The sequence below is a fragment of the Dipodomys merriami genome, unplaced genomic scaffold (genome assembly GCF_024711535.1).
Source record: "Dipodomys merriami isolate MVZ:Mamm:240054 unplaced genomic scaffold, mDipMer1.0.p SCAF_2, whole genome shotgun sequence".
In the NCBI taxonomy this organism is placed as follows: Eukaryota; Metazoa; Chordata; class Mammalia; order Rodentia; family Heteromyidae; genus Dipodomys; species Dipodomys merriami.
The window spans coordinates 104,640,051-104,666,470 of NW_027203381.1; the positions used below are offsets into that span (position 1 = coordinate 104,640,051).

General features: G+C 37.8%; 1 long non-coding RNA gene across 1 annotated transcript in view; it reads right to left on the reverse strand.

Annotated features, from left to right (window-relative positions):
- Positions 1 to 766: 766 nt before the first annotated feature.
- Positions 767 to 26,420, reverse strand: part of LOC138831737 (uncharacterized) — a 67,102-nt gene continuing 41,448 nt past the window's right edge. Inside the window, exon 4 of the long non-coding RNA XR_011373440.1 lies at positions 767 to 873. This is a non-coding gene — a long non-coding RNA (uncharacterized lncRNA). The remainder of the gene's footprint in view (positions 874 to 26,420) is intronic.

The following is a 26,420-nucleotide window of genomic DNA, read 5'->3' on the forward strand; positions in this document are numbered from 1 at the left end:
CTCACATAAAATTATAACAGCCTGAAAATGTCCTTAGACACTCTCAAGTTCTTGTAAACATAAACTGAAGATATAAAGACATAGCATCATGAAATTGGCCAATTTAAAGACTAATTCATCTTTAGCTAAGGAACGTACATTCTACATATAGAATTTCAAATCATTATGCCATTTAAAAAAAAACAGCAACATGCCCAAAACTTTCTAGTGTATGGTAAATTTTATGTAGAGCTTAAAAGCACTTATACTGTGAAAAAATAAAAGGGCCAAATAAAAGAATAAATAAATATATGGAGGTTAGAATGCATGGTATCCAATGAGTTGAAATACTTTCTCTGTGCTTTGTAAGTTGACTGGAAAATACTGACAGAAATAAAGAATATGAAGAGTTTCAACTTTACATATCCAGTCACCCAAGTTTACCATGCAAGAAAATGTATATTTTTCTGGAGATAAGTCAGTTAGAACAAAGTCATCAAATGTGTGGTCATCCTCAGCATGTTAGAGACTAAAGAGCTGAGAGAATGCCATAATTTGGACAATAATTTTAATGAATTTCCTTACAGATCATTTCTCATCAACAGCTATCTGCAAACTTAATCTAGTGTTTTGTGAACCCACATGTAGCATCATTTCATTAACAATATCTAAATCTATGCTTCATGTTTCAAGAAAAGCACCCATGCCTGTTGTTTAAATGATTTTAAAAAAACAACAACAACAACAACTGAGAGCTGGAAGTTATTTTATTCATCCATCCAACAAGTGTGTATATCCACAGCTTCTGTCATATACTTCATCTCACAGGGAGAACATTGAAACCCAGGGATTTTAAATGTCTTAACCAAGTTCCGAGATCTGAACCAATTTTTCCTAAAAGACAGAAAGAAGTAGTCTGAGCCTAGAACAATCCAACTCAATTTAAATTTAGTTATTAATAGAACTGGATTTTTTCTTCTGACATTTTCAGACAATATTAATGTAGGAAAAAAAATCTACTATTCCAAACTGGCAGTATTTATGTATTTACGTAGCCAAAAGAACTTTGTAAGGATTATATCATTTAAAGAATTACAACAATTAGAAAGTTTTATGTCCGACCTTTACAATGTCGGGGTGGGTAGGGGTGGGAAAAAAAAAGTTTTATGTCCTTGTCATTCATAGTATGGTTGTCAGCTCAGCAGCTATTCAAGCTTGTGAAATGTAGATTCTAAGGCCACATCCCAAAGCATTTGCATTATTATTTCTGCATACTTATAATATTCCTCAAATGACTATATGTGCATTAACATTTGAAAACATTGTTTTAAATGACCTTGGAAGTGACTTCTGATCTTAAAAATGTATGAGCTATCATGTGTAGTTAAGAGACACCACAAAGGTATATTACTATTCAAGCTAATTCTGCTGTGAATATTTTCACAAAATTCAGAATCTCTTTCAAAACCAATTATCTCTTGCTTAACTATCATCAGCAAATTTTTATAAATGACATCCTATTGCATAGAAACGGAAGTATATGTGACAAACACCAATGTTTATAAATACACTGACTGCAGTTTATTATGTCAAAGCTGATTTAGCTAGCATTTATTTTGATTGAGTCAGAAGTTAGGTGAAATTTCCTTTGTCTTATTTATATAAAAGGAAGTACATTAATTCCAAGCCAGGCACCAATGGCTCATGCCTGTAATCCTAGCTACTCAGGAGTCTTAGATCTGAGGATCATGGTTCAAAGCCAGCTCAAGCAGGATAGTCCATGAGATTCTAATCTCCAATAAACCACCAGAAAACCAGAAGTGACAAGCTGGCTCAAGTGGTAGAATGCTAGCCTTGAGCTGAAGAGCTGAGGGACAGCACCCAGGCCCTGAGTTTAAGCCCCACAACTGTAAACAAATAAATACATAAATAAATAAATAACAAAAAACCAAAAAAAACATTAATTCCAAAGAACATTATTTACCAATTTACAAGTCTATTTGCACAAAAGTAATTGCTATATAAGCAAGAGCAAGGACTGTTAAGTTTGCACATTGAACTAATTGCAAATTATTCTTAACTAGTAATTAAAGTAACTTTTAAAAGGCAGCATCTAGTTTGTGCAGTTGTGCACATAAAAATAATAAAACTGTTTTTAAAGCCAAAAGACAATCCATGAATTTAGACAAGTCCAAATTAGGCTGAATTCAAATTAGTAACTCAATATAGACTGAAGTCTTAACTACAGATTCAGAATTTTGTTTTGTGGGGCAAAATTTCTGTAGGTTCAAACATTAAACTTTATGAGTCTTAAACCCACACTGCCCTGTAGACTTCCTGTCTTCTTTCCAACATTGGCCCCATTCTTAGTCACTATTTCCTACTTGCAATGATATGATTTGATGTATAATTTGAAGACTTTGCAGAAAACAAGGACATTGCATCCAAACTAGGAAATATTCTCGAGTGAAAATCTCATTTAGAGCATTACAACAGAGGTCTTCTGTTACATGTGTCTGAAATTCCCACAGCTGCCCGTTGGCCATTACTTTCCATTAACAAAATGATTTAGAAAATGCATGTATTATTATCACCACTGCTAGTGCATCATAAAAGCTGCAGTTTGCCGATTTCTGTTGACCTATGTCATTTGCTCATTTTTGAAATCTGCAATCACTCTAGCAAATATTATTTCACATTACTGTTTAGACAGCCTCTGAGCTTCAAAGTTTTCAAATAGTATGACATACATGCAACCTGTATTTGCTGCATTTCAGTCCTTGGACTTTCCTACATATCTCATGTATTTCAATTTTTTCATTAAATAGAGAGTTCACATCATTAATAACAAGCATCTGCTGGCTATTTTTTTCCATTGTGCATATAACTAATGTATAGTATTATTTATTTGGTGGCCTTATAAAACAACTCCTTTTTAAGTTCCAGAAAGTTATGACCAGAATTACATTACATTGCTTCTATAAATGTCCTGTTTGTAACAATTCAAATGAAAATTCAAGCAAAATAAATGCATTCTAGAATGCTAAGCCATGGCAAAGAGTAAGTTCATAACTAAGTAAAAAAAAAAGTAAAGTATCTTGCATAATTCAAAAATTGTCACTTAAGAACTAATTCAATAACAATCCTACAGGAAAAAAATTCTTCTGACTCGTCCTCCTGTGTAAATATTACCTCAGATAAATGCCATATTTAGACTAAGTAAGTCTGCATACACATAGGACCGTTTTATGTTGATGTCCTCAGTTTTTCTACATTAATTCAAAATTTAAACCACAATTCCCCCAACACACTCTATAAAACAGCATTCATGACTTCATACCGAGAAGGATGATATTTTCCTTTATAAATGCCACATAAAATCTGTGGTAAATTTTTAAATAGAAAAATTGTGAAAATCCCAACATAACCACAGATTGCCCTCCATCTCCTGTCCAATAAACTCTAACTTTAGGTTTTTACTATCTGACAGAAATCCTTTATAGTCTTGAGAGGAAAAAGGCAGCCTTTCATTCGTGTGCATTTGACTATGTGACTTTCTGTATTCCACTTGGGAATGCACTGATGGAAGTACTGTAATTCATATCTGCACAGAGAAGTTTTAGGAGGGCAATTGTTCTAGACATAGTATTGAGATTTTATCATATGGAGAAGAAACATGAAAATAAATTTTGTCCATCTGAAAATAGTTACAAAAAGTATACTCGAACCTAAAAGAAATAATCTACTGACAAAAGAAAACAACAATAAAGGATATTTCCATTAAACTGACTTTGAGCCGGGCACCAGTGGCGCACACCACTGTAATCCTAGCTACTCAGGAGGCTGAGATCTAAGGATCGCTGTTCAAAGCCAGCCCAGGCAGGAAAGTCTGTGGGCCTCTTATCTCCAATAAACCACTCAGAAAACTGGAAGTGGCACAGTAGCTCAAGAGGTAGAGTGCTAGCCTTGAGCTCAAGAGCTGAGGGACGAAGCCCAGGACCCCAGAGTTCAAGCCCCACAACTGACAAAATAAAACTAACTTTGAATATTAAGGCCATGAATAAGAAACTAGATATCTAGAAGTTTAATGCTTGATTTGTTTATGTTTTGTGATTTATAGCTTTTGAATGAATTAATTTTTTTAATTATCTATAAAACTATTACATTTAACTTCCTATTAGAGCAATAAAAACCATAGATATTTATTCATATCCAAAACTTATTTTTTAAAGAAAAACATGTTGGTTTTTATTACATAGTTGACAACAAAATATCTTGAAATTTTTATGCCTAAGAGGAACAGATAGTTAATATTTACAACTGTTCATCTGTCCTGTGTTTGTGTGGGTGGGAGCCTCTGTGACTGATTTAATCCAAAAATACATTCATTTAAAAGGAACTGGCCCATTTTTTTCATTAAAAAGAAGTGTTAGTTTCTATTTGATTAGCTAAGGTGAGTTAGTACCTTGGAAACCTGTGATATCACTTTACTTCATGTAATAGGCTTATTGATCTTTCTATCCTACACACTCGGTGCTTTCTCCTTTCATATTATTTTTGTAATTACTTTGCATATTTCAAGAGCTAGAGATACTCTGTGCATATATATGTATCATTCTTTACTTATGTTTAAGAGTCTGAGTCTGATTTTCTGGCCCCCAAGTTAATATCTAGAAAAATAAATACTCTAAATCAAAGCCCTGCTTAGGGGCTAGGAATGTGGCTTACTGGTAGAGCACTTGCCTAGCACGCATGAAGCCCTGGGTTCCACTCCTCAGTACCACTTAAACAGAAAAAGTCGAAAGTGGCGCTGTGGTTCAAGTGGTAGTGTGCCCTGGGACAGTACCCAGACCCTGAGTTCAAGCCCAGAACAAGAAAAAAAATCCCTGCGTAGTTAACTATTAAAATCTCTGTCATATGCTTTTTCCCTAGCTAATACATCTGAGGTCAGGAAAAACAGAAAAGCAAAATCTGTACTCGGCAGTGAAGACGGGTTTGTCACAATGGGGATTTCCCCACTGACTAACGAAAACAAGAAACCTTCTCCTCTGTAACTGCAGTGTGATCATTACTAAGGGTTTTTGGAATTGGGGAAGGATACAAAAGAGAGAGAAATTGATGAGCATCTTTCTGGCTTCTCAGGGACATTAAGAGTCCCCTTAACACATACCAAACTAAAGAAACACGGTGACATGCTTTGTGTTCTTTAAAAATATTCAGGCAACCAGCCCAGAACCCGTGGCTCATGCCTGTAATCCTAGCTATTCAGGAGGCTGAGACTGTGGTTCAAAGCCAGCCCAGGCTGGCTTTTATCTGTGAGGCTTTTATCTCCAATTATCCACCGGAAAACCTTGAGCTGAAGAGCTAAGGGACAGCTCCCAGGGCCAGAGTGCAAGCCCCACAACCACCAAAAAATAAATAAATAAAAATCAGGCATCTAGGAAAGTACTAATATTTGTGTCTTCTGAAGACACAGGAAAAATTACATATTTGACAACTTCAAGTTTACCTCAGAAAAGTGAAAAAAGAAAATTACTAGCCCATTAAAGCTATGTTTTCTCTTTTTTAACCTATGTCATATGGCACCAATGTTAGAAATTACACACACACACACACACACACACACACACACACACACACACACAGAGGGAAGAATTATCGAAGGGATCATATTGGTCAAGATGCATTGCCATGTTGAATTGAAAGCCCTTTGTATTACTACTTTAAGAAAAAATAAATGTTTATAAAATTATTTTAACATTAAATGTAAAAGTAATGTTTGCAGCCAAAATGAAAATGATATTTTGACACATGATTTGGTGTTGTCAGTTCATTACATTGCCAAGTACCAGTGGCTCACGTCTGTAATCTTAACTACTTGGGAGTTTGAGATCTGAGAATTGCAATTCGAGGCCAGCTTGGGCAGCAAAATCCATGAGACTCTTTTTTTCATTAACCACCAAAAAGCCATAAAATGGAACTATGACTCTAGTTGTAGATTGTTAGCCTTGTGCAAAAGAGGACATAGGCCCTGAGTTCAAGCCTCAGAACTGACACACACACACACACACACACACCAAAAGAAAAAAAAAAGCTCATTGGTTCTCAGTCTATTTCCTCAATTTTCTATTGGGTTATGGAGTTAATTTGGTGTTTTAAATGCAGTTAATTTTTCTTTTTTTGTGCATTCATCTTTTTTTAAATTAAAAGGTTATTAAATAAAATCAATACACATGAAGACATACTCTACACTAGAATATTTTCATTTGTCCTAATAATTAAAATGTTAAAAAAAAGTGAATAAACAACACTTTCAAGCAATGAGGCAATAAACCTAAGTGAGATAGAAATTAAAATAATTGAATGATGTGACTTCTATCTCATCTACTGAACATCCATTACCAAAACTAAAAGTTATTCATGGCAGGTGTATCATAACCTGTGTCGTATATGAACACCAATCACATTGCCAATTACCTAGCTGTCCATCAAAAGACATATTAGAAGATTCCATGTGCATACTGCTTCTCTTTAAAGATGGCTTCCCTGCCAGGTGCTGGTGGCTCACACCTGTAATCCTAGTTACTCAGGAGGCTGAGATCTGAGGATGGCAGTTCAAAGCCATCCTGGGCAAAAAAGTCCCCATGAGACTCTTTATCTCCAATAAACTACAGAAAAGCCCAGAAGTGGTGATGTGGTTCAAGTGGTAGAACACTAGCTTTGAGCACAAAGAGGCTCAGGGACAGCACCCAGACCTTGAGTTCAAGTCCAGGGATTGGGAAAAAAAAAGAGTCTTCCCTGAGCTAGATCTACAATACACCAGGACCTGATAAATTACACAGGACTCTGGGCATTCACACATAGTGAGACCAAAGGAGGACACCGTTAGGAGAGGAACACAAAGTGCAATGCCTACACGCCTGTGATCATATAAAATAATGTTTATTGAAATGAACTCCAGGAAATAGAAACAAGAGGTTTCAATCTTTGCTGTTATTCTCATTTTCGTTTCCATTTGTTTATCTGTCTTTGGGAGGGGACAGGAAAGGGCCACAGAAATGGTGGGACTAAGGGTGAACAAACGCAGCAGTGGTACTCACTAGACATGATGTTAAAAATGTGCTATACAACTTGTGGGTGGGGACGGGAAGGAAAAACTGGGAGAGAGCGAGGGAAGGGGTGACGTTGTCCAAAAAGAATGTACTCATTGGGCTGGGAAGGTGGATCCATGGTAGAGCGCTTGCCTTGCATGCATGAAGCCCTGGGTTCGATTCCTCAGCACCCATAAGCAAAAAGAAAAAAGCCGAAAGTGGCGCTGTGGCTCAAGTGGTAGAGCGCTAGCCTTGAGCTGAAGAGCTGAGGGACAGCACCCAGGCCCAGAGTTCAGGCCCCACGACCAGACCCAAAAAAAAAAAAAAATGTACTCATTATGTGATTTAAATAACTGTAACCCTCTGTATATCACCTTTATAATAACAATTTTTGTGAACATAAAAATTAGCTTCCCTGAGTCACCTAATAGTAAATTCGACCTAGTTTGAAAATATGTTTTGAAAAAAATATCCTCATTATTTATCTACTAAAAACAGTTACTGGCACCATGGACTGTAATCATTAACTTATAAATATGCTCCACAGTGGCTAATGACTCATATTATAATTTAGTTAGCATCTAGTAGTTTTCAATAAATATTTTTCTATACAGGTAATATGGGCTTAATTTGCAACATAGATAATCTTAAACTCAGAGAATTGAAGCTAGTCAAATGTGCAGAAGAAAAACCTAAATTGAAACAATTTTTGTTTTTTTACTGTTCTTTTTCTTATTTTGCTCAAGGCCAGCACACTACCACTTGAGCCACAGTGCCACTTCTGGCTTTTTCTATTTATGTGGTACTAAGGAATAGAACCCAGGGTTTTCCATGCCTGCTAGGTAAACACTCTATTGCTAAACCACATGCCCAGCCCTTTACTGATCTTTGTCAAAAGTTAAAACCATCCTCCAACCCCAGGCTACTATATTTTTTTTATTTATTTATTTATTTATTTTTTGCCAGTCCTGGGGCTTGATCTCTGGGCCTGGGCACTGTCCCTGAGCTTTCTTTTGGTCAAGGCTAGCACTCTACCACTTGAGCCACAGCGCCACTTCCAGCTTTTCTGTGTATGTAGTACTGAGGAATTGCTTCATGAATGTTAGGCAAGCACTTTACCACTAAGCCACATTCCCAGCCCAAGAATTATTTATAAATCACGGGAATTCATGACTTATTATTCACATGCTCTCTCTGGACATTTGCATTTTTAGAAGAAAATTTAAGGTTAATGCCATATAATAAAACTATGCATCATAAAGCTCTCATATAAACCAGGTGCCGGTGGCTCACACCTGTAATCCTAGCTATTCAAGAGACTGAGATCTAAGGATCACTGTTCAAAGCCAGTCCATTCAGGAAAGGCTGTGAGAGACTCTTATCTCCAATAAACCACCAGAAAACCGGAAGTGGTGCTGTGGCTCAAGTGATAGAGCTCTAACCTTGAGCTGAAGAGTTCAGGGCCCAGAATTCAAACCCCACAACCAACAAAAAAGAAAAAAAAGAAAAGAAAGAGCTAATTTCTGGTGTTTTTTTGTTTGTTTTTATTTTCTGTCGGTCGTGGGGCTTGAACTGTAGGCCTGGGCGCTGTCCCTCAGCTCTTCAGCTCAAGGCTAGCGCTCTACCACTTGACTGGCCTTTTCTGTTTATGTGGTGCTGAGGAATAAAACCCAAGGCCTCATGAATGCAAGGCAAGCACTCTACCACTGAGCCACCTTCCCAGTCCCTAATTTCTGTGTGTAGATGCTACAAAAAAAATTTGCTTTGACCAACGAAACCTGTAAAGCCAAATTTAGGTCACTTTTATTAATGTTTATTCAGATCCTATTCTTGGCCTATTATTATTTGTATTTTTTCTGATCCTGATTTTTTTTTTTTTGTAAGCTGATTTGCTCTAAGGGGAATTAGACTTCATTTTCCAAAATGCGGCCTTCATTCAAGTCTATCAACCTGTCAACAGCTTGGAGTTACTTCTCTTCAGTTTTCCTCCTTTCAAATGTAAACTATAATATATATAATCATATGCAATATACTTTTCTCCTACTTGAAGAACTACTTCAGTAATATTAATAAATCTCCCCTCTGGGTTCCAGAATCTCTGATATAGGATTTTGTACCTTTATTCATACCCTTCCTCCTCTTAATTCAGTGGCCTCCATATGATCAAACATCTCCTCTTTTGCTCCAAAATTGTTCCAAAATTTCTCAAGGCAATAACAAAGCAGCTTTGTAGCAAAGATGGAGGTGGGTGTATATAGCTGCTGTTGGTCTTTCCTATAATGTTGACATCGAAACAGCTGGATTTCTCTACAAATGCAGAGAAATTTATTCCTCACTTGCATTGTACTGTACTTCAATTACTCAAGCAAAAGAAACAAAGGAAACCATAGTAATATTAACTTATCGTAATATAAACTTATACATGCCCACTTCCCCCATTTAAAATATGACTCATTGAATTTGCAAGAGTTAAATTCATTTTAAATATTTATAGGAAAACATTCTTGGGGAACAATTCCAGTTTCACTTGCTGTTAAAAAGGCTTTTTACAAACATTTATTGAGCACTGATTATGGTCTAGAGACCATGCTAGATGTGAACTATCCACTCAACTTTAAAATACAACTTTAAAAAGTTTTTCCACATAAAATGAGTTCCTCTTTCTTTTTATTCTCACAAGCTATAACATTGGTCTAATTTTCCTGGTAGAGCTTCCACACTTCTAATTAAATTTAAACCAGGTTTGGTTTTTAGGAAACACACTTATTAAAGTCTTAAATCTATATTAAACCAGATGGAATGCTGCATCTTGATTCAAATCAAATGCCCTTGATGTGCCTTCTGAATTTCCTGTCCATCCATCCTCAGGGTCCTTGCTCTTTCTGTTCAGAGGAGCTACTGTTGTCCTGACTTGTACTGAAGATGTTCATGTTTACTTTGTCCTTTGTATCATTTTAAGAAGTAGTTAGTATATTTAGAGGCCTTTCCACATGATCCAACTGTCTGCTCATTAGCATTTAACTTTGTGGAATATTCAATATTCATTCTTCTTTGTTTTGAGAAAGTATTTTTGGGCCACTTGAAAATGCAGGACAAAAAGAGTTCTGTTTGTTTTACACTGGTATTGGTATGAATAGTAATTCCTATAAACTTCTATTTCGGGAAACAAACTACACCCTTCCACCTGATACATTCAAAATAAGTCTAATGAATTTTATTCTTTATTTAAGGTTTTAGAAAATATTCATTAATCACTATTATTTAGGAGGTGATAATTATGGAGGTAATTGTTGTAATAAATCTTCTCCAATTATCTCACAAATGAATGGGTTTTCTGGGTTAATGTTGTAAAAAACTTTCCTGTCCTAAATTGTTTCTGATTATTCTACCATTAATTATTTAGACAACATATCTCAGTAAAAATATAGCTATCACTTCACATTTGTCCAACTCATTAACCTAATACCGACATAAGAAAGCAATAGACAACCGAACATGCTATTTTTTTTTCCAAATACTCAAAGGAAAATTTTTGTACATAAAATGTAATTTGCTTGGTTACACATTCTAATTACAGTTTTTTTCAAAATTTCTCAAAACAAAAGGAGTCTTACCATAGCCAAAAAGATGTTTTAAATATTGTACAATTTTATCTAGAGATATAAGGAAATATTTTATAATGATAAAACCTAAGAAACTAAAGTGTAAAAAACCATTTTTATGGAAAGAGTTTTAGTTCAGCACCATAAAATCATCATTTTTAAAACAATCTACAACTAAGTAGTGATCAACTGATGCCCAGCAGAACAACTATGTAATATACTACTTTCTTCCTGCACAAATAAACCATGTTATCAATTTAAGATTAATTACTATTGTATTGGAAACTTCCTGCAAAGTGAATTTAAATGTAGAGCTAATATCTTAAAATTATTGTTCAAATAGTCATGGATTACAGCGATTTGTCAATATAATCGAAATGGTGAAACCAAATTTTGTAAACAGGGAAGCTTCTGAGTGAAGAGTTATATTGGCTTGGTAACAGCAGAGTTGTAACTTCTTTGTAACTGAAAGCCTGGTGAGATATCGAAAACAAAGTAGCTCTTAATAATATCCCAAATGAAACTGTACAACAAAAAAAGGATACTTGCCCATAGAAAGGTGTTCATACACGAAGGTGGATGTGTAGAACACTCGATGAGCTCCCAGCTTTGACCTGAGGGAAAAAATGACAACTTCTCCCAACAAACCCTCAGTATACCATTAAATCACTGAATATGTAGCAAGCTTTTAGCTGAATTTCTGGTGGGTAATTTCAACACTTTGGGAAAAATAGTAAGTTTGGTATTGCAAAAAAAAAGAATTCATTTTTCTTTCTATCCACACTAGTTTTGATTGTGCTGCAGAATCTGTACCCACCTGCCTGAAGCACTTACGTAGAACTGTTCTTTTGTGCTCCTTGTTGTGCACATTTTACTAGATGATTTCAGAATTCTCTAGGGACTCAAATTGTCAGGAATAATGATAGTCAGACTGATATGCTATTAAAGCAATGATAACTTACATTTGCCGCACTAGCTATAAATAATAATAGGACATTAAAGAGTTTTATTAGAAGAAAAACATTGCCTGAAAAGGGGGGAGGGGTGAACAACTTCCTTCTATCGGGTTAACCTTCTAGAATTTCTCAAACCAAATTATCTCCCCAAAAATCACAGGCAATATCTATCTGGGTCTGCTTATAAAAAAAAAATTACCAATTCAAAATGCAACTATTTGTCCTTTCCATTTGACATTTTAAAATGGCCTCTTGTCTTCCTTTGTGTTTTAGCTGAATCTCTATGCAGTACATTGTTGTTCCAGCTCTGAAACCTCCCGTGCGGTGTAGGGCTTGGCAGCCCTGGGGAAGGCTGTGAACACAGTTGAAGTCAGCGCTCTGCTTCTGGTATAACACATGAACGTGAATAATATTTAGAGATCTAGCACACCTTAGTGGAAACAACTATAACTACAACTGTTCTGAAGACATTTCCATTTTAAATTCCATTGTTTCAGGGAAATGCCATTTTACCTAAACAGAGGGACTTTGTTCAGGCTTTTTTCTTCCCCCCTTAATTAGATGTGTCTTCCCCCCAACTCCCCTCGGGGAATAAGTAAAACAATATATTGGATCACAAGTTTCAAAAAGTAGAAATCTTTCTTTTCAGATTACACCTAAAATTATTACACCTCTCCTTCCAAATCATCAAATTAAAGACATTTCCATTTCGTGTGCCATCGTGGTAAAGTACAAAGTATAAGATTCTTCTCATTAATTGATTGTTTTACATTTGACCCACAAGTGCTTGTAAGGTCAGCCCTTGGACTGCTTTAAAGATTTTGATTTCAAGTTGATTTACATATTGTGCTGATGGTGGCTGATGTTCTTTATGTCTTACTACTAAAAGGTCATAAAGAAAGTGATGGAGCTATCTCAGATATCCATTTAAATATTTAGATCATTTCAAAAGCTCCTGTTTTATCCCCTATTCCATCACCCTTCACTATAGAGTGAAGACATACAATGTGCTACAGATTGTTTTTATCATAGCCAGGGCATGATCGATCACTTAATGTCTATATCTAATACACTTTCCCCTTGCCTCCTACATAAATTACATCTGTGTGAGTGTTTTCTGCACTTTCTGAGCTCCAAAGGTATTTGGAGGAAATGCAGTCACTGGCAGACATTTCCAGTTCCCATCCCCACACTGATATAGCACCAGTGTTAGAAGCATCCAATGAATAGACCAGAGGCTCAACTTGAGATGACGTGGAGGCAGCTTCTGTACTCACTACTTTGTAAGAACTGCACATACAGAATAATGGTGGGAAATTAGTCCAGCCCTGGTTACAGTAACTGAAAGCGATAAGTTGGAAAATGATTCCCAAAGAAATGAAATCTTAAAGCAAGTTGGAATAGCTATACTCATATTGGGTAAAGCATATGTCAGGCTAAAATTATCCAGAAGAAAAAAATAAAGGTCAGCAATTCTAATGACAAAACAATACATCAAAAAAGATATAACAATTAAAAATATGTGTGTCCCAAATATTGAGACAATCAATCTCATAAATTCTAATAAAGAGACCCGTAAAGCTGGAAATAATAGTAACTCCAATATCCCATTCTCCTAAGTAGATATCTCATAGTAACAAAGAATCAACAAGGAAATTTCATAGTTAAACACACCACAGATCAAATGTATTTAAGAAACAACTACAGAATAATAACTCCCAAAAGCTGTAGGATATTCATTCTTCTAAGCAGCCCATTGAGCCTCCTCAATAGACTATAAAGCAATTCTTAATGGATATTGTTTTTTTAAAAAACTTTGTATCAGATCATAATTTTTAAAAAGCAATAAAAATCAACAAGAAAGAGTGAGCCACTGAACAAATTGCTAGAGTAATTCACAATTTTATATAATAAAATAAAAATGAAAATGTCATTTATCTAAACATGTAGGATACAGTGAAGGCAGTTCTAAGATGATGTTTTGGGGGTTTTTTGGGTCCAGTCGTGGGGCCTGAACTCTGGGCCTGGGCGCTGTCCCTCAGCTCTTCAGCTCAAGGCTAGCGCTCTACCACTTGAGCCACAGCGCCACTTCCAGCTTTTTTCTTTTTTTGCTTATGTGGTACTGAGGAATCAAACCCAGGGCCTCAGGCATGCAAGGCAAGCGCTCTACCACTGAGCCACCTTCCCAGCCCCAAGAGGAAGTTTTATAGCTATGAGTGCCCAAATCAAAAAACAGATAAGAGCCAGGCGCTGGTGGCTCACACCTGTATTCCTAGTTACTAAGAAAGAGGCTGAAATCTGAGGATCACAGTTCAAAGCCAGCCTGGGAAGGAAAGTCCGTGAGACTCTTATCTCCAATAAGTGGCAAAAAAAAAAAAAAAAAAAACCAGGGAGTGCTGCTGTGGCTCAAGTGATAGAGCGCTTGCCTTGAGCTGAAGAGCTCAGTGACAATGCCCAGGCCCAGAGTTCAAGCCCCATTACTGACAAAAAAACAAACAAACAAAAAAACCACATAAGCAAAGTACATAATATAACTGCATGAAGAATGTCACCAAGAAATTCATTATTTCATGCAGTCAATATATGCTAATAAATATCAAATGTTTAAGAAATCAAGCCAGGTACAGTGGCTCATGTCTGTAATGCTACCTATTTTGGAAATGGAGATCAAGAAGATCATGGTTCAAATCCAGCCTACAAAAAAGTTCCTAAGATCATCTTGACCAATAAGAGCTAGGCATGGCGGTATGTTCCAATGATCCCCATTATGAAAGAAGCCTAAATAGAAACACCATGGTCCAGGCTGGACATGGCAAAAAGTGAAAGGCTACACAAAAAATAACTGGAAGCAAATGGGCTGGGAGTATGGCTCCAGTGTTAAAGCATCTACTAGGCCAATATACAGCTCTGAATTCAAAGGATTAAAAAATAAAAATAGAAATAGAAAAAACAGAGTGATCTCAAATAAACAGCCTAATAATGTACCTCAAGGTATCAGAAAAACAAAAACAAGCCAAACCACAAATGAGAAGAAGGAAAGACATAATAAAAATGAGAATGGAAAATACTTAAATGGAAACAAAATGAGTAAGAGAGGATTAATAAAGCAAGAGTTGGTTCATTCAAAATATAAACAAAAGTGACAAATAGCAAAACTAACCCCCCAAAAAAGGACAAGACTCTAACAAAATTACAGTTGGAAAATGAAATATGACAACAGATATCACTGAAATGCAGAGGATCTTTAGAAAATATTTTGAGAATGTAAACTTTGTAGTTTATACTAGAACAAATGGATAAATCTCTAGATACATGTGCTCAGTTATAATAAAAAGCTATACCGCTTTGACATGAGAAATTATCATAAAAATAATATAAAATGTTTCCAACAAAGAAATACCCAGGACAAGATTATTCACTGCTGAGTACTACTAGATATTAAAACAAACACCAGTGCTCCTCAAATTATTCCGTAAGCCAAGAGACAAAAGGTGTCCAAATTTACTCTATGGCACCAGTATAAATCTGATGTTAGAACTAACAACAAAGACCCAACAACAAAGAACTCTAGTAGACAAATTTCCATTATGAACATACATACAATGTGCACATTGAATTCAACATCACACCAAAAAGAGCTTAATACATCAAGATGAAGTTGGTTCCATTCCAGGTATGCAAGGATGGTTCACATATGCAAGTCAATAAAAACAATAAAGCACACAAACAGAATCAAGGACAAAAATCAAATGATCATCTCAACAGAAGCAAACGGTCTTTTTTTTTTTTTTTTTTTTTTTTTTGTCGGTCATGGGGCCTGAACTCTGGGCCTGGGCGCTGTCCCTCAGCTCTTCAGCTCAAGGCTAGCGCTCTACCACTTGAGCCACAGCCACCAGTTCCGGCTTTTTTCTTTTTGTTTTTATGTGGTGCTGAGGAATTGAACCCAGAGCCTCATGCATGCAAGGCAAGAACTCTACCATTGAGCCACCTTCCCAGCCCAAAGCAAAGGGTCTTTAGATAAAATGCAACATCTGTTCTTGATAAAAGCCCTGAAGAAGCTGAGTAAATGGATAATACATCATGATAATAAACACTAGAAGTGACAAATCTATAACCGACATCATATTCAAAGGGGGACACTGGATGGCAGAGAAGAAGCTTCCTTTATTGGACTCTAAATGAGAAGTCTTAGAAATGAAGGACTGACTATGTTGGGAAGGGTAAAGCAAGGAAGAGCACTGAAAACCATCAAAGATGAAGATGACAACTGGGAAACAGGCAAAACAGGAAGGCAACAAGAGATTAGGAAATCGTTTTTAGCACCAGCCGGGTCTCCTCCAGGGAGAGGCCAAAGCCTCTACCACAAAGTAAGCCAGGTGACCTCCATACCAGACAACAGACCTGACCATGGTAGAAATCCACACCTCTTTCAAATCTCAAACCCCTTTCCTGCAATCTGGAGTCATTTTCCGAGAAAGACAGGCTACCATAAAATAAGATAGCCTTTTTCTCCCCATATCTTCAGAGAATAGAGAGCAACAGGGAGACACCATCTTGGAGGAGGGCATCCTGCTTGAAACATGGGTATGTCAAAGATCAGGTTGCATAAAGCAAATAGCCTCTAAGACTAAGTTCCACCCGGGGACTAAAAGCAATGGCAACTCTGGAAACACTGAACCATTCACAGCATTCAGGTAAAAGATTCCTACTAGGCCTAGAATAGAAGATATTTCACTTCTGGAGTGAAGTGAGAGCACATAGTAGAAGCTGGTAAAGAAAGCACCTCTGCTGCCTGTGTTAGCAAAGAAGCACACAATCACTATTGCAAATACAGAGCATACAAAGACTTCCTGAGGTGGATGAAGGGTGTGTTGGGGAGGGGGAGTGGCACTGCATTTAGATGCTCACAGGAAGAGCCTGTGAAGAAAGCACCCACCCTCCAGTGGTAGAAGGCAGGAACTGCAGGAGCTTCCAAAATGCTAAGGCTATGTCAGCTGCTTGACCAGAGGCTGACACAGAGTAGAAGTTCTGAATCAGGCTGACTGAGAGCTCGGAGTAGGATCTTGAGAAATAGTGAGGGCCCAGCGAGGGGTGGCCCCATGCTGCCTGACACAGACGAGCTGCAAAGTTGTACTAGCACCAGGAGCTCCAGGAAAGAACGAAGGGGACAACAGTGACCCCTTCTGTACCTGGATTGAGAGAATCTCAGGATCATCCCAGACACTGCAAGCCTGTGGCTGGCAGAGTACTCCGCGTCCAGGAGCTATCCTATGGCTCTGAGAACTTTTTGCCAAGACCCAGGGCGCATGTGATGCTCCTCGACTTCAGTCTTCCCACAGGGTAATCAGCTGCAGGGCAGGATCTGAGAAAACTGATAGTGAGTTGCTTCTCCCATTTGCAGACACATTAGGTAATAGCCCACGAGTGGCCCACGTGCTGTCCTAAAGAATACAAAGGTCAACTAATCCTTGACCAGGCCACCTTCAACTCACATATAATGCCAACTCCAGTATTAATTTAAACAATACATGGGAACAAAGCTAGTTCTCTATCTGAGTGGTATTTGTTGATCAGGCTTGATACCCTAAGCACATGGACAAAAACTTGAGCACCAAGTTATATATACCATGGTACAGTGGGGTGAAACTACACTGCAAACCTTTCACTACATAGTTTTTCGTAAGCATTGTAAAAGCTTCCGCTTTCAAGACTATAAGTGATTCCAATATCCAGCCAAGGAATTGACCTCAGATAAATAAATCTCAAGAACTATTTTTTAAAGTAGTATGTTACTTCAAAAGTCAAAATTACCACAGTAGGGGCTATGAAGGTGGCTCAGTGGTAGAGTGTTTGCCTTGCATGCATTAGGCCCTGGGTTTGATTCCTCAGCACCACATACGCAGAAAAAGCAGGAAGTAGTGCAGTGGCTCACGTGGTAGAGTGCTAGCCTTAAGCTGAGGAGCTGAGGAACAGTGCCCAGCCCAGAGTTCAAGCCCCATGACAGACAAAAAAAAAAAAATAGCACAGTATAGATGTTAAGTTCAGAGCTGGGTAGTGGTAGAATGCTTGCCTAGCATGAATGAAGCCCTGGGTTGGATGCCTCAGTACCACATACATTTACAAAAGCTGGAAGTGGCACTGTGGCTCAAATGGTAGAATTCTAGCCTTGAGCAAAAGAAGCTCAGGGACAGGGACTGGCAAATAAAAAATAAAACAATAGATGCTAAGTTCAGTAAAGAAGAAAACAAAGGTAAATAAGTCTAATGCATAATCATAAGAATGAGCAACAAAATGAAAGAAGACATATATTTTTAAAAATACATGAGATGTGGGCACTGGTGGCTCATGCCTATAATATTAACTACTTAGGAGGCTAAGATCTGAGGATTGTAGTTCAAAGCCAGCTGGAGCAAGAAAGTTAGTGAGACTCTTATCTCCAATTAACCACCAGAAAACCGGAAGTGGCGCTATGGTTCAACTGGTAGAGCACTCCCTTTTAGCTGAAGAGCTCAGAGACAGTGCTCAGGCCCAGAGTTCAAATCCTATGACTGACAAAAAAACCCAAAGATATACTATAACACAATGAGTTCATCTCCAGTTTCACAAATAGATAGGTCATCCAAATAAAAATAAATTGACTTTAGAAACCTCAGAGTTAAATGATACTATATACCAAATGAACTTAACAGACATCTAGCAGCTGTAAAATAGATCACATTTCAGGACATGAAGCAGATCCTCACAAATATATGAAATTCAGACCATAATCAGATAAAACGACAATTCAAAAACAAAAGAAAATACAGAAAGTATTTAAACAAATGGAGATTGAAAGGCATATTCTGGAATTATGAGTGGGTGACTGGGTAAATAAGAGAGGAAATCCAAAGTCTCCAAGAACCTAAAGACAATGAGAAGACAACCTACATGAACTTTTGGGATCCACAAAGGCAGTGCTAAGAGGAAAATATATAGCTATGAGTGTATGCATTATAAAAACAAGGGAGGTTAGGTGATGGTGGCTCATTCCTGAAATCCTAGCTATTCAGGAGGTTGAGACCTGAGGATGATGGATTGAATCCAGTCAAGCAGGAGAGTCCAGGAATCTCATCTACAATTAACCACTAAAATAAAAAGATGGAAACAGTGCTTTGGCTCAAGTGGTAGAGCGCTAGCCTTGAACATAAAGAGGCCCAGGGACAGCACCCAGGCCCTGAGTTCAAGTTTCAGGACTGGCAAAAAATAAAAGTATGCATAAATTAAATTCAACAACACATCAAAAAAGATTATATACTAGGGTCAAATTCATTTTATTCCAAGTATGCAAGGTTGGTTCAGTTAGCCAAGGCAGGAATATCTATGAGACTCCATCTTCAATTAAACAGCAAGAAGACATTTCAGGATGTGTGGCTGAAGTGATAAAGCACCAGCTGAGCAGTCAAGTCAAGCAAGTACAATGCTCAGTATTAGAAAAATCAGAATGGACAGTGTTCAAAAGCTTTGATTAAAAACTTCCAACCTCTGTTTAGAAGGAAAATTCCTCAATACAATGAGAGCAATTTATGAAAAGCCTGCAGCTAGCATCATAATCAATTGAGGAAATCTCAAGCTTTTTCCCTAGGATATGATCAAAGCAAGGATCTCTAATATCACTGATAGTATTTAACCCAGTGGTAGAATTAAGCTGATTTTTTAAAGAAAAAACATAAGAAAAAGGAAGGGGATGAGAGGGATAGGAATGGCTATTTACATCGTCCTTCTTCATCCCAATGCAGATAAACAAGTGAACCCAAACCCTGCTGTTTCTTGGAGCATCTTTAGCATTAGAGGAGCTCTTGGGCAGAAAGCACAGATTGATGGCAAGATATTGGCAGCCTGGCATGACTAGAAAGAAGTCTGTCTTATTTTCCTAGAGTCATCTCTGCCTCCAGACACCTGGGGTCTTTCAATATCTTCTCACCTGATCATGACAACCTTTGTGCAAAATTTATCCCTTTCATTGATTTCCACAACCCAATAGAATCTCCCTAAGAATTTTCCACAAAGGAACAAGTACTTAATACTATACTTAAATAAGATGCCTAAAGTTTTCAAGTTCATAAAGATTGAAATCAGAATGGGGTTGGTGAGGGTTAGGAAAAGTTTGAAATGCGAAGAGACTTTTTTTTTTCCAGTCCTAGGGCTTGAACTCAGGAGCTGAGCACTGTCCCTGAGCCTCTTTGTGCTCAAGGCTAGCACCCTACCATTTGAGCAACAGTGCTACTACCAGGTTCTTCTGAGTAGTTTACTAGAGATAAAAGTCTCATGAACTTTCCTACCTAGTTTGGTTTTGAACTACAATCCTCAGATCTCAGCCTCCTGAGTAGCTAGAAATACAGACATGAGCCACAAGTGCCCAGCCTAAATGGGAGAAATTTTTAGTGGGAACAGAGTTTCATTTTTTTTAAATGAAAAATATGTGGAGAAGGATAATGGCATGGCTTCACTAGGATATGAATATCTATTCCACCACTACACTGTACACTTAAAGTATACATATATATTTTACTGCAATCGTAAACAAACTAAATTTTAATGCTGAAATATTTGCAAGTTTGACTTCACTGAAGATTTTGAAAGGTTTGAAGGATGATTCACAGTAGACAATTTTAGTCTTAAGCCTTCTTTCTCTTCTTCCTTATGCTTGACATAGAATAGAATTCTTCTGTTTCAAGGTAATTATTTTCTAAGTAAAGATGCTTTATCTGCAAAAAGTAATAATAATAATTCTAGTGTTTTCTCTTTGAACATAAATTATCCCCTTATCGATGCAAGCTAGACTAACTTTCTGAGTTTCAGAAACAAAGAAAATTACCTTTAATAAAAGCACAAGCTTAAGTATATCTTCTGCAAGGAATGAGATCATCTACCTTCAATTTATACATGTGTGTGAAGTTAATTCTGAGAAAATCATATCATAGTGAATGGAACATATCATACACTAATATTTTCCATAGCTTTCAACTATGTTCAAGCAGAGATGGAAAATGTTAGGTGTTGGATTGATATTAAAATAGAGCTTTCATCTTCTGGCTTCTAAATTAGCAGAAAGCCATGCCTGGATATTGAAAACAGTAGAAAGGAAAGCTGCCGCCTTTAATTTAATGCCTAACTCCCAGGAGTAGTTTACTGTCAGAGTTTTATCATGTATTATGGAGACAAGGATTGGCAAGTTTCCATGAGATCCATATAAGCTTTTATCTCCTCCCTAGATCAGATCATGTGACCAATAACTGGATCCTTACATAGGCTTTTACCATCCTTTTAGTAATACACTTGGTGATTGAGCTGACTCCCATAAATCTAGTCCAGAGTTACTAGCCCACTGGGGTTTATACTGTTGATCCCCAACCACCTACTACATGTATGCATTAATGTTTCATAAAAGCTCTACTTACAAGGATCCTAAAAGCTTTCTCACAGATAAAGTCTTTAAAGCTCTTTTTCTTTCACAATAACTGCAAATAGTTGTAATACCTTAATGATAACTCAAAAACAGCAGATGACTAACTCTTGTTGTGCACGAAAATACACAATTTGTCATTACATCAGCACCAGTAAACACCAAAGTTGCTCGTAATTGGCTGTGGCTTAATATTCTTGTTCTCTATTCCCATAAAACCACAAAAATACATCTATTATAAAATTGATTAAAAACTAGTCAATTCAAGGGTTGTAAACTGCTTGTCCACAGAGTGGATCTGATATGCAGAGAAGTATTTTTTAGCATGTGCAATCTTTTTAAACATTTAGAATTATGCACCACATTTTTATACGCAAGGATTACACAGCAATAGCTAAAGATCTAGCAACATGAGGCTCGTGATATAGTAATGATGGACTGCAGTCTGGTAACTGCTGATTCCTCTGTTCTCCCTTTCCACAGCCCTTACCACACTGTGATAGCTTTTGCCACATGCTCTATTTATTTGGGAATGCTGCCTGGATTTTTGTAACATATTTTACAACTTGACAGATTTACCTTTCAAGGATAGAAAGGATGAGATTTAGAGTGCTTAACTAAGTTTCCTAAGAAGAAACAGCAAATAAACCACAGAACTATAAGATGGTGGCTCACCCCTATAATCCTAGCTACTCAGGAGGCTGAATCTGAGGATCACAGTTCAGTGCCAGCCTGAATAAGAAATTCAGTGAGACTCATCTTCAATTAATCATCAAAAAAGCAGAAGAGCATTAAACTTGAGCAATAAATTAAAAAAAAAACAATTAAGCTGGGCACCAGGGGTTCACAACATTTTAAGTCTAGATTCTGTATATTATCAAGTAAAAATATATTGGCTTCCTTTGGTATAAAATAGTTATTGCATGACTCTATTAGGCAAGATCCTCCAGTAAAAGAGGGAGAGGAAGAGAGAGGAAAGGGAGCACATAATATAATGGCTACATTATTATGGAGGTGGAAAATTCCAATCTCTATATTCAGCAAGTTGGAAACCCAAAAAAGTCACTGCTTTACATCCCAGTAAAGTCTGAAGGCCTTGGATTGTATGACAATGGTTCTTACTCCAGTCCAAAGTCAGGAGGCTCCAGACAATAGCAAAGCTAGTCCTTTAGTCTGGATTGAAGACAGGAAAAGAACAATGACCTAGCTCAGAAGTACTTAGGCAGGAGTATTCCTAATTACACCCGGGAGGGCAGACTTTTTATTCTATTCAGAAATTCAAATACTTTCCACTTCGGGGAGAGGATCTTCTTTACTTGGTCTGATGATGTAAATATGAGTGACATTTTTCATCCAAAAAACTTCCTCCTAGACACATATAGAATAGTATCTGCCAAATGTTTTGGCACCCCATGGCTTAATTAAGTTATTTATAATATTTACTATACTTGAAAGAACTCTTGGTGAGTAAATATTAAAAGCAAAATTCTAAAGATGTTTTCTCCCAAGATTTCTGTCTCCACCAAGTGCCAGTCTCTGAATTCTTTAAAATCTACAAGCCAAGCACTGCTGTGAAAGGTCTTTGCAGATGTATTATAATAATCTATTAGTCATCTGACCTTACAATAAACCTACCTAGGTAAGTCAGGTCTACTGAAATTACATGAGCTCTTACAATAGAATATAAGAAGGTAGATGCATCAGCAGAAGAGATATGTCAGAAGATGTGTGTAAGAAATGAGGCACAAGGGGCTGGGAAGGTGGCTCAGTGGTAGAGCGCTTGCCTTGCATGCATGAGGCCCTGGGTTCGATTCCCCGACCACATAAGCAAAAAGAAAAAAAAGCCAGAAGTGGCGCTGTGGCTCAAGTGGTAGAGCACTAGCCTTGAACTGAAGAGTTGAGGGACAGCACCAAGGCCCAGAGTTCATGCCCCATGACCGGACCCCCCCCCCAAAAAAAGAAATCACATTTATGGGGCTGGGAAGGTGGCTCAGTGGTAGAGCACTTGCCTTGCATGCATGAGGTCCTGGGTTCGATTCCTCAGCACCACATAAGCAAAAAGAAAAAGCCAGAAGTGGTGCTGTGGCTCAAGTGGTAGAGCGCTAGCCTTGAGCTGAAGAGCTGAGGGACAGTGCCCAGGCCCAGAGTTCAGGCCCCACGACCAGACCCTCCCCCCAAAAAAAAAACCCTAAAAAAAAAAAGAAATGAGGCAGAGAGACTAGAATTTTAAGAAGTACTGCCATTTGTTGGCTTTCAAGGAGACCATAGATCAAGGAATTTTGAAAGACTGAGAATGGCTCCACCTGAGAATCTTAGTTCTATAACACCCTGAAACTGAATTCTGATCGCCCAAGTGAACATAGAAATAGAATCTCTCCTGTAGCCTCAAGACAATAATGTATCTCTGCCAATAACTTGATTTCATTCTGGAAACTCTAAGCTAAGAACCTAAGCCTAACCATAGCCTAAGCTATGTCTGGTCTTCTGACTCTTAGAAACCTTGAGATAATAAGCAGGCATCATCTTAAATCACTAATATAGAGGTGATTTATTATGGCAGCAGCAGAAAACTAACTCAATTAAGCATTCAGTAAGTCCTTAAATAGCACTAATGCAGCAATATGGTCAACAGAATAGATAAGTTACTTCAAAAAACATTGTTTTATCTACCAAGAATAAATTACTTTATTCTATGAGTTGTTCAGTGTCTTTTATAAGTCACAAATTGCTTAACTGGTGCTCAGGGTTGGAGAACACACTGTGATTCAGCAGTGATTAATACTGGTGGCTAATTAGGCACTCATCCACGCCCACTGCCATGTTGGCTATGGTGTGAAGAGTTTATTTTGTTGAAGTCATGAGTCATCTATGACACAGGGTTATATTATTACATTGTCTTGTCTATGAACCCAATATGCAAGCATCAGGAAACTATAAGGGCAAAATAAAAACACAATTATTGCCTTACTTGATCATTATTCTCCTCTTCTGTAATGGGTCATTTCTCATGTGAAAACACGTAGAGCACAAATATTGTCAGATTGCCACAGAGGCATCCTCAAGTAAAACTGTCACAAATTCCCTGGTTTTTCCATTAAACCTATAAAGATTGGATAGACCGAGGCCTACATTCTCAGGCCATCTCTCCTTCTAGACAAATTAGGCAATGGAATGTACTGGCTATGTTTTGCCCACTGAGAAGATTTCTCTTCACTTTTTAGGGCCTCCTGTGAGATCTATCTTTAGGCCAGAGAGTTCAGTCCACGCTGGTGTACAGCCATTAGTAAATGACTTACTCTCTCTGTTCCCGATCCCCTTAATGAAGGAACATTCTTATACAGCACAGTGAAGAACTGAGGGGACAGGCATAAATAGAAGGATAGCAGTCTGAGACCCCTCCTAAGCAAAAACTGAAGCAAAGGAAGGGGTTGGAAGCATGGATTAAGTGGCAGACCACTTCTAGTAAGTAGAAGACCATCAGTTCAAACCCCAATAGTACAGAGAAACAAAGTTAACAAAGAATTGAGGCTAAATGTGTCTGTGAAGCAATAGTAGGTATCTAGGCAGTGGGAATCTCCTGCTTATTCAACTTCATTTGGCCCTTTAGGAACTAAAGTACACCATTGAAACTGCATGTTAAAGGACTTGTGAGTCATCCAAGTCTGGCTTAGGTTCGGCTGTCATTTATCCCTTATAGGACAATGCAGATACTAACTGTTATGATCAAGCATCAATCTCTAGGAGAAAGAAAGGAAGAAAGAAGGAAGGAAGGAAGGAAGGAAGGAAGGAAGGAAGGAAGGAAGGAAGGAAGGAAGAAAGAAAGAAAGAAAGAAAGAAAGAAAGAAAGAAAGAAAGAAAGAAAGAAAGAAAGAGAGAGAGAAAGAGAGAGAGAAAGAAAGGAAAGAAAGAGGAGAAAGAGAGGGAGGGAGGAGAGGGGGAGGAGGGGGGAAAGAGGGAGGAAAGGAAAGGAAAGGAAAGGAAAGGAAAGAAAGCAGACAGGCAGGCAATGCTTTTTTTAAAAAAATAATGTTAAGGAGCTGGGAATATGGCTTAGTGGTATAGCATGCATGAAGCCTCATCAAAAAAAAAAAAAAAAACAGAAGTGGCACTGTGGTTCAAGTGGTAGAGTGCTAGCCTTGAGCAAAAGAGCTCAGGTACAGGACCCAGGCCCTGAGTTCAAGCCCCAGGACTGGAAGAAGAAGATGAAGAAGGAGGAGGGGGAGGGGGAGGGGGAGGGGGGAGGAGGGGGAGGAGGGGGAGGAGGGGGGGAGGAGGAGGAGGAGGAGGAGGAGGAGGAGGAGGAGGAGGAGGAGGAGGAGGAGGTGGTGGTGGTGGTGGTTGTTAAACAGACCATGACTTCACTCCAAAATTCAGAGTGCTTCCATTGTAATTCTCCTGTCATAGACTTCATGCACAGATCTGGGGTATTGTGGGGCATTGAGAACACAGGCAGATCCACCAGGCTAGACAACATGATTTCTCTTTTCTACCCCATTCTGATGAGCTGGCTGGTAGTCTTTTGGGTCACTTTGTTAAAGCTTTGGAATAAAATCCTAAAACTACCAAGAAGTGTGCTGCATTCAAGAGCAGTAGAAACAAAGCCCACAGACACTGAAACCAGAGAGACCCAGATAGTTTTCATTCAATCTATGCTCTGTCCAGGGAAGACATGCATATCACAGCTTTTTAAAAGCAAAATTCCAAGAAATATAGTATTTTTAAATGCATCTTGGTGTTAATCAGTAGAAGGGATAAGTAAAGAGAGAATGTTTTTTTGTTTTTTTGTTTTTTTGTTTTGGAGCCGGTCGTGGGGCCTGAACTCTGGGCCTGGGCACTGTCCCTCAGCTCTTCAGCTCAAGGCTAGCGCTCTACCACTTGAGCCACAGCACCACTTCTGGCGTTTTTCTTTTTGCTTATGTGGTGCTGAGGAATCAAACCCAGGGCCTTTGGCATGCAAGGAATGCGCTCTACCACAGAGCCACCTTCCCAGCCCATGAGAGAGAATGTTTTAATGTAAAATAGTGAAACTTAATACTACCAATTCTTGGAGTTGTTGGTATTATTTATTAATTGCTTAAGATGCTTAATCTTTAATTTCCTATTCTTTTGAAAACAGATTAATAAGACACCTGTGCAAAGTTTACTGAAACTCATAAAAGCCCTTCATATTTTTCCATTATCTACCCACAGCACCTGATCTATTTTTTAAAATCTGTCTCAAGAAACATTTCCTTAAAGAATTTTTTTTTGAGCAAGGCCTCAGTATGGAGCACAAGCTAACCCTAAGCTCATAATTCTCCTGCTGGGATTACAAGGGTGCACATCCACACTGGCTGTTAGTAATAGTTTG